The sequence below is a fragment of the Rhinatrema bivittatum genome, chromosome 13 (genome assembly GCF_901001135.1).
Source record: "Rhinatrema bivittatum chromosome 13, aRhiBiv1.1, whole genome shotgun sequence".
In the NCBI taxonomy this organism is placed as follows: domain Eukaryota; kingdom Metazoa; phylum Chordata; class Amphibia; order Gymnophiona; family Rhinatrematidae; genus Rhinatrema; species Rhinatrema bivittatum.
In genome coordinates this window covers 80,185,731-80,198,709 of record NC_042627.1, presented here as the reverse complement: position 1 = coordinate 80,198,709, position 12,979 = coordinate 80,185,731, and positions in this window count along the sequence as shown.

The following is a 12,979-nucleotide window of genomic DNA, read 5'->3' as shown; positions in this document are numbered from 1 at the left end:
CAGTCACTGCTTGTTGCCAGCATTAGTGCCTTGTGATCTATTTAATGTTTGGGTACTTGTGACCTGGATTGGCCACTGTTGGAAACAGGATACTGGGCTTCATGGACCCTTGGTCTGACCCAGTATGGTTATCATGTTATTCCTCCAAGTCTACCTGGCTAACTAATGCTCAATGGACTTTTCCTCCAGGAACTTGTCCAAACCTCTTAAACCCCGCTATGCTAGTTGCCTTGATCATATGCTTTAGCAACAGATTCCACCAGTTGAGTGAAAAAACAATTTCTCTAATTTGTTTTACATCTGCTACCTGTCGTGTGGAGTGTCCCTAGTCTTAGTAGTAGAAAGGGTAACTTAACTCTCTCATATCATCTGCTGGCAGGCCTAGGGATGATACATTACATTTACGCAGATGACATTCAATTAATTCTACCAATAGACGACACAATTGAAAAAACATTTAAGTCTAGCTAACATGTACCTAGACATAATTAAACAACTACTAAACCAGATGGAACTGGTTATCAACATTGACAAAACTGAATTCCTCCACCTTGAGAGAAAACATACTAAAATCATTCAAACACCAATAACCCTAAGAAATAACCAAAAAATTGAGCTAGCCGAAAAAGTAAGGAATCTGGGAGTAATAATGGACCCAGAAATCAACCTGAAGCAACACATATCTATAAAAGTAAGAGAAGGCTACGCAAAACTTATGGTCCTCAGAAGATTGAAACCATTACTCACACCTGCCCACTTCAGAACAGTATTGCAAACACTTATCATAATACACCTGGACTTGACCAACATTACTCAAATAATGATTTTATTTATGAAATTGTAACCGAACTTTATTGGCACCTGTTAGAATGTACGATATCCTACATTTACTTACCTTAGTCTATGTGCCTATTTGTAAACTGTTGCGATGGGATATAACTTAGCGACGGTATAGAAAAGTTTTTAAATTAAAAAAAAAATATATATATATCTATATTAAACCCCACTCATGATTCTATAAATCCCCATTCCTATGTCCTTTCAGTCATCTCTTCTGCTCTACCTTGCTTGATAGGGGAGCTGTTGTCTCTCTTTTTATCATTTGGGTTGCCCTTGCTGTATGTTTTCTAATTCTGTTATTTATTTATTTTATTTTTTTTGAGATGGGGGTGACCTGAGCTACACCCAGTACTCAAAGTAGGCATTGTTTGATATCGTCAGAGGCAGAACAAAACCCCATTTCCCTGCCTTGCAAACGTTTGTCTCAGCAACTCACGTTTCAGATGGCGAATTGGATCTAATAAAACAGCTACCCCCCTGATTAGAAAAACATCAACGATGTGAATTCTGTGCTCTCTGAAAGATTGTTGGTGATTCTGAAATTCGTGAGTTGGGGGACGGACCATGTTTTCTTGCCCTAAGCAGAGTTTCTTTCAGTGTTGAATGTTTTCAGAAATTATTACCAAATATTAGGCTAAAGAGAAGCTCAGATTTCATACAATGCTTCAGCCAGAACTGGAATGATTAAGATGTTTGCATCCCAGGTGGCTGCTGTTCAGATTTGTATTCTGTGAGTCATGAACAGCTTGGAAAATTTACCATTACACAATGCAGGGAGGGAAACGAACAATAACTGGGAATTCCCTCTTAGTCATGGGACATCTCTTTCAGCAGAATGGTAGGGGCTGAAAGCTGTACTGCAGGCTGCTTGTACACTCTGGACATGGAGGAAGAGGATGGGGGTGCCTGTGCCTTGCTGCTGATACCTCAACCCAGGGGCTTCAGTACCCAACACCCAAGGGTCCCACCTAAGCCCAGTACCTAACTATATGTTTTGCAGTTTTTCCTAAATCTTTTTCCTGCAAATTTTCCAGTAAGTAAGCATCACAAGTATTATCAGTTGAAACAGCCCAACCAGATGTACTTCTTAAACATGCATGACCAGAAGTTTATCTGTTTCTTTTTTAGCTGAAAGTTCAGTGGCTCTGAAGCAACTTACTGAAATAAGCTAAGGTTTGCCTGGTTCTTTTGGTCGCACATAATAAATAGTACATGCGAGATACCAAGGAATGCAATGTGGGGGAGAGATGTTGCTCGAATATCTAGTCAGTCTACTCATCCCTGCCAAAAAGGAAAGGCTGCAGACCTGCAGCAAACAGGAGCTACCCACCAGCAGGGAACAGTTTCTAGCAAAATATATCAATAAAAGGCAAAAATAGTCTTTGCAGGACTTTATTTTTTTAACATTCTGTGATCTTACAGTGCCTTGCAAAAGTCTTCACACCCTGTATGTTTTTCAATCTGTTGTCAAAAAAATACAAATCAGAAGGCCTTAAAATAAGCGTTTGTTTCACTGATCTACACAACATACTCTACACATCATTAAAGTACAACTATAGAAATATTCTCAAAGTAATTAAACAAATTCTTGAATGCATGTCTTGACTCAATACTTGATGGAAGCTCCTTTTGCAGCAATAATAGCCATGCGTACAGAGAAGGGTAACCAAAATGATAAAGGGATGGAACAATTCCTCTATACAGAAAGACTAAAGACCTTAGGACTCTTCAGCTTGGAGAAGAGATGGCTGAGGGGAGTTATGATAGAGGTCTATAAAATGATTGGAATGATTAAAGATTAATCCGTTGCTTACTCTTTCAAAAAGTATAAAGACCAGAGACACGCAATGAAGTTACTGGCTAATACATTTAAAATTAATAAGAGAAAATATTTTTTAATCATACGCTCTAGAATTCAGAGCCAGAGGATGTGGTGAAACTATTAGAACAGCTGCGTTTAAAAAAGGTTTGGACAAGTTCCTGGAGGAAAAGTCCATTAACCATTATTAAGGGAGAGTTGCAGAAAATCACTGGTTATTATTCTTGGGATAAGCAGCTTGGGATCTCTCGACCCCTTGGGATCCTGCCAGGTACTTGTGACCTGGCTTGGCCACTGTGGCTTGATGGACCTTTGATCTGACCCAGTATGGTAAATCTTAAGTTCTTATGAGTCTTTTAGGATACGTTGCTAGCAACTTTGCTCAAGCTCTTTCAGGTTGGCTGGGGATTGTTTCTTTTGAATTTAGATCCTGGCTTTGGGTTCTTTGAGGACTTGGTGCTTTTGCTCTGTGCTTAGCATCATTTTCCTGCTTCTCCCCAGTCCCAGGGCTGGGGCATATTGAAACAGGTTTCCCTGTAGGATTTGCTACTGTGCAGCATCCCTCTCTCTCTCACTCTTGAAAGCCTCCCACATGACAATGCTTGAGTGTAGGGAGGGTGTTAGGCGGGAGAGCTGCTGGGTTTGTTTTACGCCCCATATTTTGCTTAGAATGGAGGCCAGAATATTCCGCTTTGGTCTCCTCAGGATACAAAACGTTCTCCCACGTGCATGCAGGTTCTTCTCCCTTAGTGTTTCTTTGCAAATGCTATGTGGCACACCGTATGGCTTTTCTTGCCACCCTCCCATACATGTCTGTGGAGTAATCTTGATATTGTAAGTCACCATTTTCTCCAGTCTCAGCCAAAGACCTCTATAGTTCTTTTGAAGTAATGTTAGGCCTCAGAGTGCCCTTTCTCAGCAGTTTCACTAACCCACAACTTCTGGACTTTGGAGGGAATGCCTGACTGTGACAGTATCTTGGTGGTGGCACACAGTTTTCCTAGCATGTGGCCAGATGGACTCAGGACCAATGGGTTACGCTTCTCTGCCAGGAGATGGAGTCAGATTTCAAAGCTGATGTCACCCTAGATACACCCCTGCAGTGACCTCAGCCCTTCAGGATTCTCCATCTCCAGCAGAGGGTGGACGTTCCTCTCCCTATGGGGCTCACTGTACTTTTTAGGAGAAATTCTACATTTAAATTGGAGAAAATGCTGGGCTGCATCGGGAGAGGAATATCTAGTAAGAAAAGGAAAGTGATAATCCCCTGGGTGAGGCCTCACCTGGAGTACTGTGATCAGTTCTGGAGATCGTACCTCAAAGGAGACAGAGACAGGATGGAGGCGATTCAGAGAAGGGCGACCAAAATGGTGGGTGCTCTCCAGCGAATGACATGAGGAGAGGCTGAAGAATCTGAATATGTACACCCTGGAGGAGAGGAGGAGCAGGGGTGTATGATACAGACCTTCAGATATTTGAAAGGTTTTAATGATCCATGGTCGTCAACAAACCTTTTCCATTGGAAACAATTTAGTTGAACTAGGGGTCACGATTTGAAACTCCACGGAGGAAGACTTAGAACCAATGTCAGGAAATATTTCTTCACTGAGAGGGTGGTGGATGCCTGGAATGCCCTTTCAGAGGAAGTGGTGGAAGACTAAAATTGTGAAGGATTTCAAAGGGGTATGGGATAAACACTGGATCCCTAAAAGGCTAGAGGATGGGAATAAATAAAAAAGCTAAATCTAAGAGAAACATAGGGGTAACCTGCAGGGAGCGGCAGTTACTACCCTTAACAGAAACATGGGGGTAACCTGCACGGAGCAGCAGTTACTGCCCTTAACAGAAACATAGGGGTAACCTGCAAGCACCGGCAGTTACTGCCCTTAACAGAAACATGGGGGTAACCTGCACGGGGCGGCAGTTACTACCCTTAATAGAAACATAGGGGTAACCTGCACGGGGCGGCAGTTACTACCCTTAACAGAAACATGGGGGTAACCTGCACGGGGTGGCAGTTACTGCCCTTAACAGAAACATGGGGGTAACCTGCACGGGGCGGCAGTTACTACCCTTAACAGAAACATAGGGGTAACCTGCACGGAGCGGCAGTTACTACCCTTAACAGAAACATAGGGGTAACCTGCACGGGGCGGCAGTTACTACCCTTAACAGAAACATGGGGGTAACCTGCACGGGGTGGCAGTTACTGCCCTTAACAGAAACATGGGGGTAACCTGCACGGGGCAGCAGTTACTACCCTTAACAGAAACATAGGGGTAACCTGCACGGAGCCGCAGTTACTGCCCTTAACAGAAACATAGGGGTAACCTGCACGGGGCGGCAGTTACTACCCTTAACAGAAACATGGGGTAACCTGCATGGAGTGGCAGTTACAACCCTTAAGAGAAACATGGGGGTAACCTGCAAGGAGTGGCAGTTACTACCCTTAACAGAAACATGGGGTAACCTGCATGGAGTGGCAGTTACTGCCCTTAACAGAAACATGGGGTAACCTGCATGGAGTGGCAGTTACTACCCTTAAGAGAAACATGGGGTAACCTGCACGGGGCGGCAGTTACTACCCTTAACAGAAACATGGGGTAACCTGCACGGGGCGGCAGTTACTACCCTTAACAGAAACATGGGGTAACCTGCATGGAGTGGCAGTTACTACCCTTAAGAGAAACATGGGGGTAACCTGCAAGGAGTGGCAGTTACTGCCCTTAACAGAAACATAGGGGTAACCTGCATGGAGTGGCAGTTACTACCCTTAAGAGAAACATGGGGGTAACCTGCATGGAGCGGCAGTTACAACCCTTAAGAGAAACATGGGGGTAACCTGCAAGGAGTGGCAGTTACTACCCTTAACAGAAACATGGGGTAACCTGCACGGAGCGGCAGTTAGTACCCTTAAGAGAAACATGGGGGTAAACCTGCACGGAGCAGCAGTTACTACCCTTAAAAGAAACATGGGGGTACCTTATGGAGCGGCAGTTACTACTTGGGAAGCTTGCTGGGCAGACTAGATGGACTATTTGTCTTTTTCTGCCGTCATTACTATGTTACTATGTAATGATTTGGATTATTGTGATGCCTTATTAGTGGCACTCCCAAAGTGGTTGATGTGGACATTGCAAGTGGCTCAAAATGTGATTGCTAGAATAGTGTCAAGCTGTCCAAGGTGAACTTCAGTTGAGGTTAAGAACATAAGAAATTGCCATGCTGGGTCAGACCAAGGGTCCATCAAGCCCAGCATCCTGTTTCCAACAGTGGCCAATCCAGGCCATAAGAACCTGGCAATTACCCAAACACTAAGAAGATCCCATGCTACTGATGCAATTAATAGCAGTGGCTATTCCCTAAGTATAAGGTTGGCAAGATTTTGTGAAAAATTAAACACTTGATTTATGTCCACCAGGCTGTTTTAACTATTTATAGGGGTGTGCTGGTTCACTCTCTCAGGAAATTGTCTTTCTTTCAGGATTGATATTACTTTTAAAATGCTGCATTTTATGGTTGTATTGCTGTATTGTTCATGATTTTATGATTATTTTTGTATTGTTTGTTTTTATTTTGTATATCGCTTTGGGCGATAAGATTCTTATCTGGAAAGTGATTAATAAATGACATTAAATAAAATAAATAAATAACATTTAAAATGTTAACTTTGACTTTTAAAGCGTTGTGAGTGGCACTCGGTTGTTTGAAAGCTAAGGTGGGTCGGTATGTTCTTGGTAGGAGTTTGTGATCAGGGTAAGGTGCATTGTTAAAGGTTCCAACATTCAGATCAATTTGACAGAAACCGATTAGATCACAAGCCTTCTCTGTGGTGGCTCCCATATTTTGGAATGAGCTACTTTTTGTGATCCATCAGGAGGAGTATTTGAAATTTCATAAACAGCTGAAAAACATGGTTGTTTCCAGTAGTTTAATACTGTAATATGTGCTCCATTGGAAGAATTGTGTATGTTTCTGTTTTAATTTGTTTTATTGTATAAGTTTATGATGATTTTATTGTAAGATTTTATTATTTGTATACCACTTTGACTGGCATTGTCCAGAACACAGTCTATAAGTATTTTAAAATAAATAAATGATGTTGACTATGAGCTTACAAGACCACACAGGGTTCTTTTTGCATATCTGAACAATGGATCCACGTGATCTTGAAATGTAATGTATAGGAACATTTATATATTATTGAAGAGATTAACAAACAGTATGGAGGTTCCAAGTAGGTGCTAATATGCTTTGAATGGAGCTATGACTACAGACCAAGAAGATGTAACCTTTCAATATTAAAAAAAAAACTGAAGACGGTAATGTCCATCTCTATTCTGAAAAGTTGGAATATATTTTTTTTTTTTTTTTAATTTGTAATATTTTTATTAACTGGCAAAACTGGAACATACAAAGTATTGTACCATAGCGGGAAATACAAGCATAAGCGTACAGAAAGGCTACATATGAAAGTCCCAGCATAGTACACAGTACACAAACAGAAAAGCCAGAAAACATGTTTATGCTTAACATCCTATAACTCCCCCCCCATCCCTCCCCCCCCGAACTTCTCATTTATACCATATGTAGTTATCTCCTGTATATAGCTACAGACATGGGAGGCCCGTGCCATAATAACCAGACTGGGGCAATAACTCCAAACCGGTAGAGGCTATAGGCCTAGGCCCCCACCCTCACAGGATGAGGATCCCACTTCATCACCCTCCTTAAGAGGAGGGGACAGAAAGTTTCCATTTTTCATAAAAAGACCATATTTTCTTAAAGGTGGGCAGAGTTTTGTGTTTATATGCTGTTATTTCCCCTAAAGTATGGGTCGCTATCATAAGTTTGTGTATATCCTGAATACAAGGCATCTGTGGGTCTTTCCATAAACGGGCAAGAGCCCCTCGCGCTACAGTCACTGTATATTTAATAAAAATATTTTGATATCTGGAATAATCGGGATTGTCTTTATTGAGTAATGCTTGAGCGGGTGAAAGAGAAATGGGCCTTCCCAAGACTGTTGTTAACCAATCTGAGATGGAGTCCCAGTAGATTTGTAATTTAGGACACTCCCACCACAAATGGATAAAAGTGCCCATGCCTTGGCAAAGTTTCCAGCACAATGGAGATTGAGTTGGTTGAATGCGGTGTAATCTCACCGGCGTCCAGTGCCACCGAAATAGCATCTTGTAACCATTTTCTATATGGGCAGCGGAGATTAAACCCTTCCCCAGCGAATGGGAGAGACGTTTCCAAGCATCCAACGTCCAAGAGACTCCCAAGTCCCTCTCCCACGCCATGATATGCAATGCAGGAGTTGAGGGGCCACTCACTATTAATGTATAAAGTTGGGAGATATGGCGACGAACCTTGGAAGCCTGCCGACACATCGCTTCAAAAGGAGACAAACTCAGGGGAGTAGCCCCTATCTTGAGAGTATGTTTCATGAAATGGCACGTTTGTAAATAAAAGTAATAGTCTCTAGAGTCCAGGTGATAACGTTCTTGTAGAACAGGAAATGAAAAAGTTGGAATATATTTTCATATTGGATTTATGGACACAAACTCTTGTCTTAGTATTTAAGGCATCAAACATCTGCCAGATTTTTTTTCTTTTACTTTTTTATTTTTCCCCCTGTAAGCTTAAAATTCAATTGCTGGGAGAAAGCAGCCAACAGAGAACTTCACGATGGTTCTAACAGTATCATAATCCCCCTACATGTATTCTTTAAAATGTCTTTTTCACTTATTTTTCCAGATGTTCTTCATTAGAAAATTGAAAAATAAACAGTTCCTTTTAAAAGAAAATGTGGTTTGCCAAAAGTGTGACCATATGGTTGCACATTTTGTCAGTGTCCTATCCAGGGATTGAATGGGCATGGAAAACTCAGTATATTATTTTAACAAACGTGTTTCACGACAAAGCTCACATTTTTACAATTGAAAAAGTGTTTATTCAAATGAAAAAGTACAATTTAAGACAATTTAACAGAAATATGAGAGAAAAGAGAATATAGAAGCCTCTGATAAAAAACTTTATAACGCTGAAGCTTAAAGGTACAGGACAGCACCTTCAATTATTTATTCATTTTAATTTGATATTGTGCCTTTTCAGAAACACCTAAACACTAATAACAAAGCATACATTCTTGTTACAAAAAGGCCATCTTTCTTTTGGACACAGAGGTACCTACTACAATAGTTATAGATTATAAGGAAAATGTCAGCCAATCAGATGTCTTCATCACTCTGCACACACAAGATCCCTCAAAGGGTCCCCATACGCAAGCAAATAACATCAAAAAGGGAGACCGAAGCAACCCCCGACCTCACAAAAACCACTTTTCCAGACACGTTTCCTAGTGTTTATGTCAGTACTTAATTTGATGCTTGTGGTGATGCACTGGATGAACTGCAAGGCTCGGTGCTAAAGAGCTGCACAATAATTCCCACAGCATCAGCGCCAGACTTTCACCCTGCTCACCTGGCATTCTTCCTATTCCCCATCTCAGTAATAAAGATGACAGGATAAGCGCCACCCTGCTTATATCCTGCTAGGAATGAACACAGGGAAAGATCTGCCAACCACAAAACTGAAGGATTTCCATTGCGTATTCACATCTTACAACTTATCTTTTATTACAAATTAAATAGCTATGATACAAACATATTTCTATGATAACAAAAAAGGACTGAACTGCATTGCACCAATCACTGGCTGCAGGCAGACTCGTTAAAGAACATCCAAAACCCAGTTAAAATCAAACATGGCCTGGACACACAAAAGCTCCCCTCTATCCAGCTGCTACTCAAATGAATTTTCTGGTTCAACTCTGCCAGCTCTCTCAGCACCTTTTCCACACTCTGAAGAGGGAAGCCCCTCATCACACCCCCTACACCTCATGGAAGACAGAAGTTCCCATTCACATCTTTTCTACTCCATGCAAGAGAAAAGCTCTCAGTCACAACTTCTCCACCTCATCAAGGCGAGTGTCCCCAATCACACCACGGAAGAGAAAATGTCCCCGTGTGATGGTCTGACCAAATACGCTTAATCTGTCCATGAAGGGAATGCAGATCAAAACAGAGAAGCTAATTCTGTAATGAATCATCCCTTCCTGCTTTTTTCATCTACTGAATTTCTATTGCACTATATGTCTGGTAAGGAAGGTCCAATCCTCTCTTTCACCTTTGACAGACAGAATAATGTATTTATCTGCCTTTCTCTCTGCCATATTTTGATTTGTAAAAGCCAGTAGCAACAAAAGATTCAGTTCAACTTTAATCTCTGAAAGTAAAAGCAATTCTATTTATCCAAACTTGAAAGTGTTCATACTTTATGGAAGTCTAGATAACAGGCCTGTAACTTCACCACTTACAGATACTGTGTATGGAGGTTAGAAGAGGTAGGTCAGCTCCTCGGCATACTGCCGTTAACCTTTGCTGACTCCTCCAGCCTGAGCAGCTGAACCTTAATGTTCCAGTTTCACTCCCTGTTTTCTGGTATCCAGTTAATCTTAAATAGTTTCTAGATAGCAATAACATTTACTAATTAATAGTTCATCTCCCCCCACCACCTTCAATACCTCCTATGGCATTTTTTCTACTTTTACTGAATCAAATGCAATTGTATAAAGAAAGGGAAAACAGTTAAGCCAGAAAACAAGTTTAATACATTGATGTAAACATAAAATCATTTCCACACAGTAATTTAAAAATCACAAGGGTTTCTGAAGTCTGCCAGCAGTCTTCCCTTTGTGCGTGCCACACAGATAAAATGAGTCAAAGGTCCAGCTAGTGACTAGAAAGCCCTACCAAGTGTTTCAGAGCCAGATAAAACTACACCTAGCTGAGAAGAGACTCCAGTTATGTCACGGCCAGCAGCAGCTGAAAAAACTCCCGGGTTGGTGATCCGGCATAAAATCTCCCCCCCCCCCCCCCCCCGAGTCAGCAAGTTTGTTTAGCGTAAACACTACATGTGGGTGACATCATCTGGCGGTACCGAACGGACTCGTCTCCCCAAGCACTTACGGGGAGCACATCTACACAGGCAACGTCCAAGTCAGCTAAGCCAAAGTGGCGTTGGGGAAGAAATTTCAAAGTTATTCTCATGGATAAATATCAAATTCCCTTCCCACAAGACGGCTGAAAACATGCACGATGTCCCTCATTTGCACACTTTTACTGGCATTTCAAGGGTGCTTTGGGCAGGATCGGAAAGTGATGTGATTGTAGAAATTGCTGTTTATTCACGTCATGTGATCGAATGGGTTGGGGGGAGCAGCCAGCTTGACCAATGTTAGACACTGGGTACACGAAGAACTGGATAACCTACAGCACAGGTCACAGTAGGTGTGGCTGGAATAGCTTAAAAGAGTTTGATGAACGGGTAGGTGTAGGCACGGCGTTCGTTGTGAGAAATCACCATTGTTGAATGGTTATTCTACAGTGCAATCTATATAGCCGTGCCGACGCTGATCTTTTTAAATCAAGGAAGTAGGTAATTGACCCGTATAACATGAAGTCGAGCTTACGGTGTTTTTTTAGAAGTTAAAATTATCGCTGAGTGAGGCTTCGGCTCTTCCTGCAGGCAATGTATGAATTATATCAGTAAGTTATGTGCGGGTTTAGAGTTTAGAGATAAATGGTTAGATACAGATGTCTTTTATTGATTTGATGTTCGTTAACACTGTAGATGGAGAATTTATGATCTAAGACAGAAAACGCTAAATATCTACCTTTACACCAGTCGGCCAACAAAAACAGAAAATTAAGTATATGTTCCCTGGAACCAGCTGAACATATGAGAAAAGTGCTTTCGGTTTTTGTGGGAAAGTGGTTTGACGTAGTAACTGAACAATATAAAACTAACATTTATACTGCATATGGCATTGTTAAACTTTAAGAATGTGTGTGCACAATGTGAGGAATAATATCTGTTAATGTCCAAGGACATCGCTGAAACAAGGGCTCTTTGTTGGGTACATGGGAATGGTTTTGTCATATGAGTACATGGGTATATGCGTGTTTCTTGTGAATTGTTATATTTCTGCATTTCATTAATTCTGTTTGTTAAATGATATTGTGGGGGTGGTTTTTATGGGAACATATTATTGTACAATTTAAGCATTTTGGATTTTTTAACTTTTGAAATCAATAAATATTTAGGTAGATATTTACGGGTACATATTCTTTATTTTCTGTTTCAGGATTGGAAAACAACATATATAAATTGGATTTTACATTCGCTGTGTGTTACTTTCCAAAAGGAAATCTATTCACACAAAAAGCAAGCGCGAATGTCTGTGGATACTTTAGCAAATTTCAAAGGGAAAGCCTGCACATCTTTGAAAAGTGATGCAAAGCTCACAAGTAAAGAGCAGCCCCGGATTCCATCCCATGCGGAGAGTCTGATGACCCCTCGCTTAGAGGGACATTTTCCAACAGCTGCACATACATTGTGCACGCAGAGTTTACTGAGAATTGATAAAGCACACATACTGGCATAAGACTGTTTTGAAAATACCTGGTAATTGGCCAAGGACACAGCTCCTCTTTGGAGGATGTAACTTGCCTGCGTACACTCAGCACGATTGCCTTTTAAAATCAGATGGTGTTGTGCAAGTGCCATCTCTGCTCAGTGCGTGTAGAAAGTGCATGTGGATCCAGGTTACTCTCGCTCAGCTCCAGGCTATTTTTGTACAGACATTTATGTATATAAAACTGGGCTTTATGTGCGGAAATGGCTTTTAAAATTCCCCTCTTTAAATCAAACTATCCACAGCTCTCTTGCACTGGAAAAGCTTTCACTCTCTCCTCTTAAAAAGCAGAATTATTGCATGGACATTTCTTTAAATTTATTTTTATAGAAAACAGTCTCGAAGAACTTGGATCCACCTTCAATGGCAGAGTCCGAGTCGTATTTCAACATCTGAAAATAATTCAGCGCAGTTCTGTATGCATGTGTGTCTAATCTGTTAAATGTAAAGATGTAACATCAATTTTAGACCTTAAAGATCAGCTGGGGTGGGGAGAGGCTTATGCAGACAGATCAGAACCAGTGATTTTCTCAGCTGCTAACATCAACAGATACAGCACAGGGATGAACAAATAACAGAAACAGATGAAGGTGAAGAAGACTGGCCTCCATCATGATGTAAGTCTCTGAACCGGGGCAGACCCAGGGAAACCCACATCTGCACTGAGCTCTCATCTGAACCGGGGCAGACCCAGGGAAACCCACATCCTGACCAACACCAACTGTGGAGAACACATATCACCCATCCTCCGTAACTTACACTGGCTCCCAGTTAAT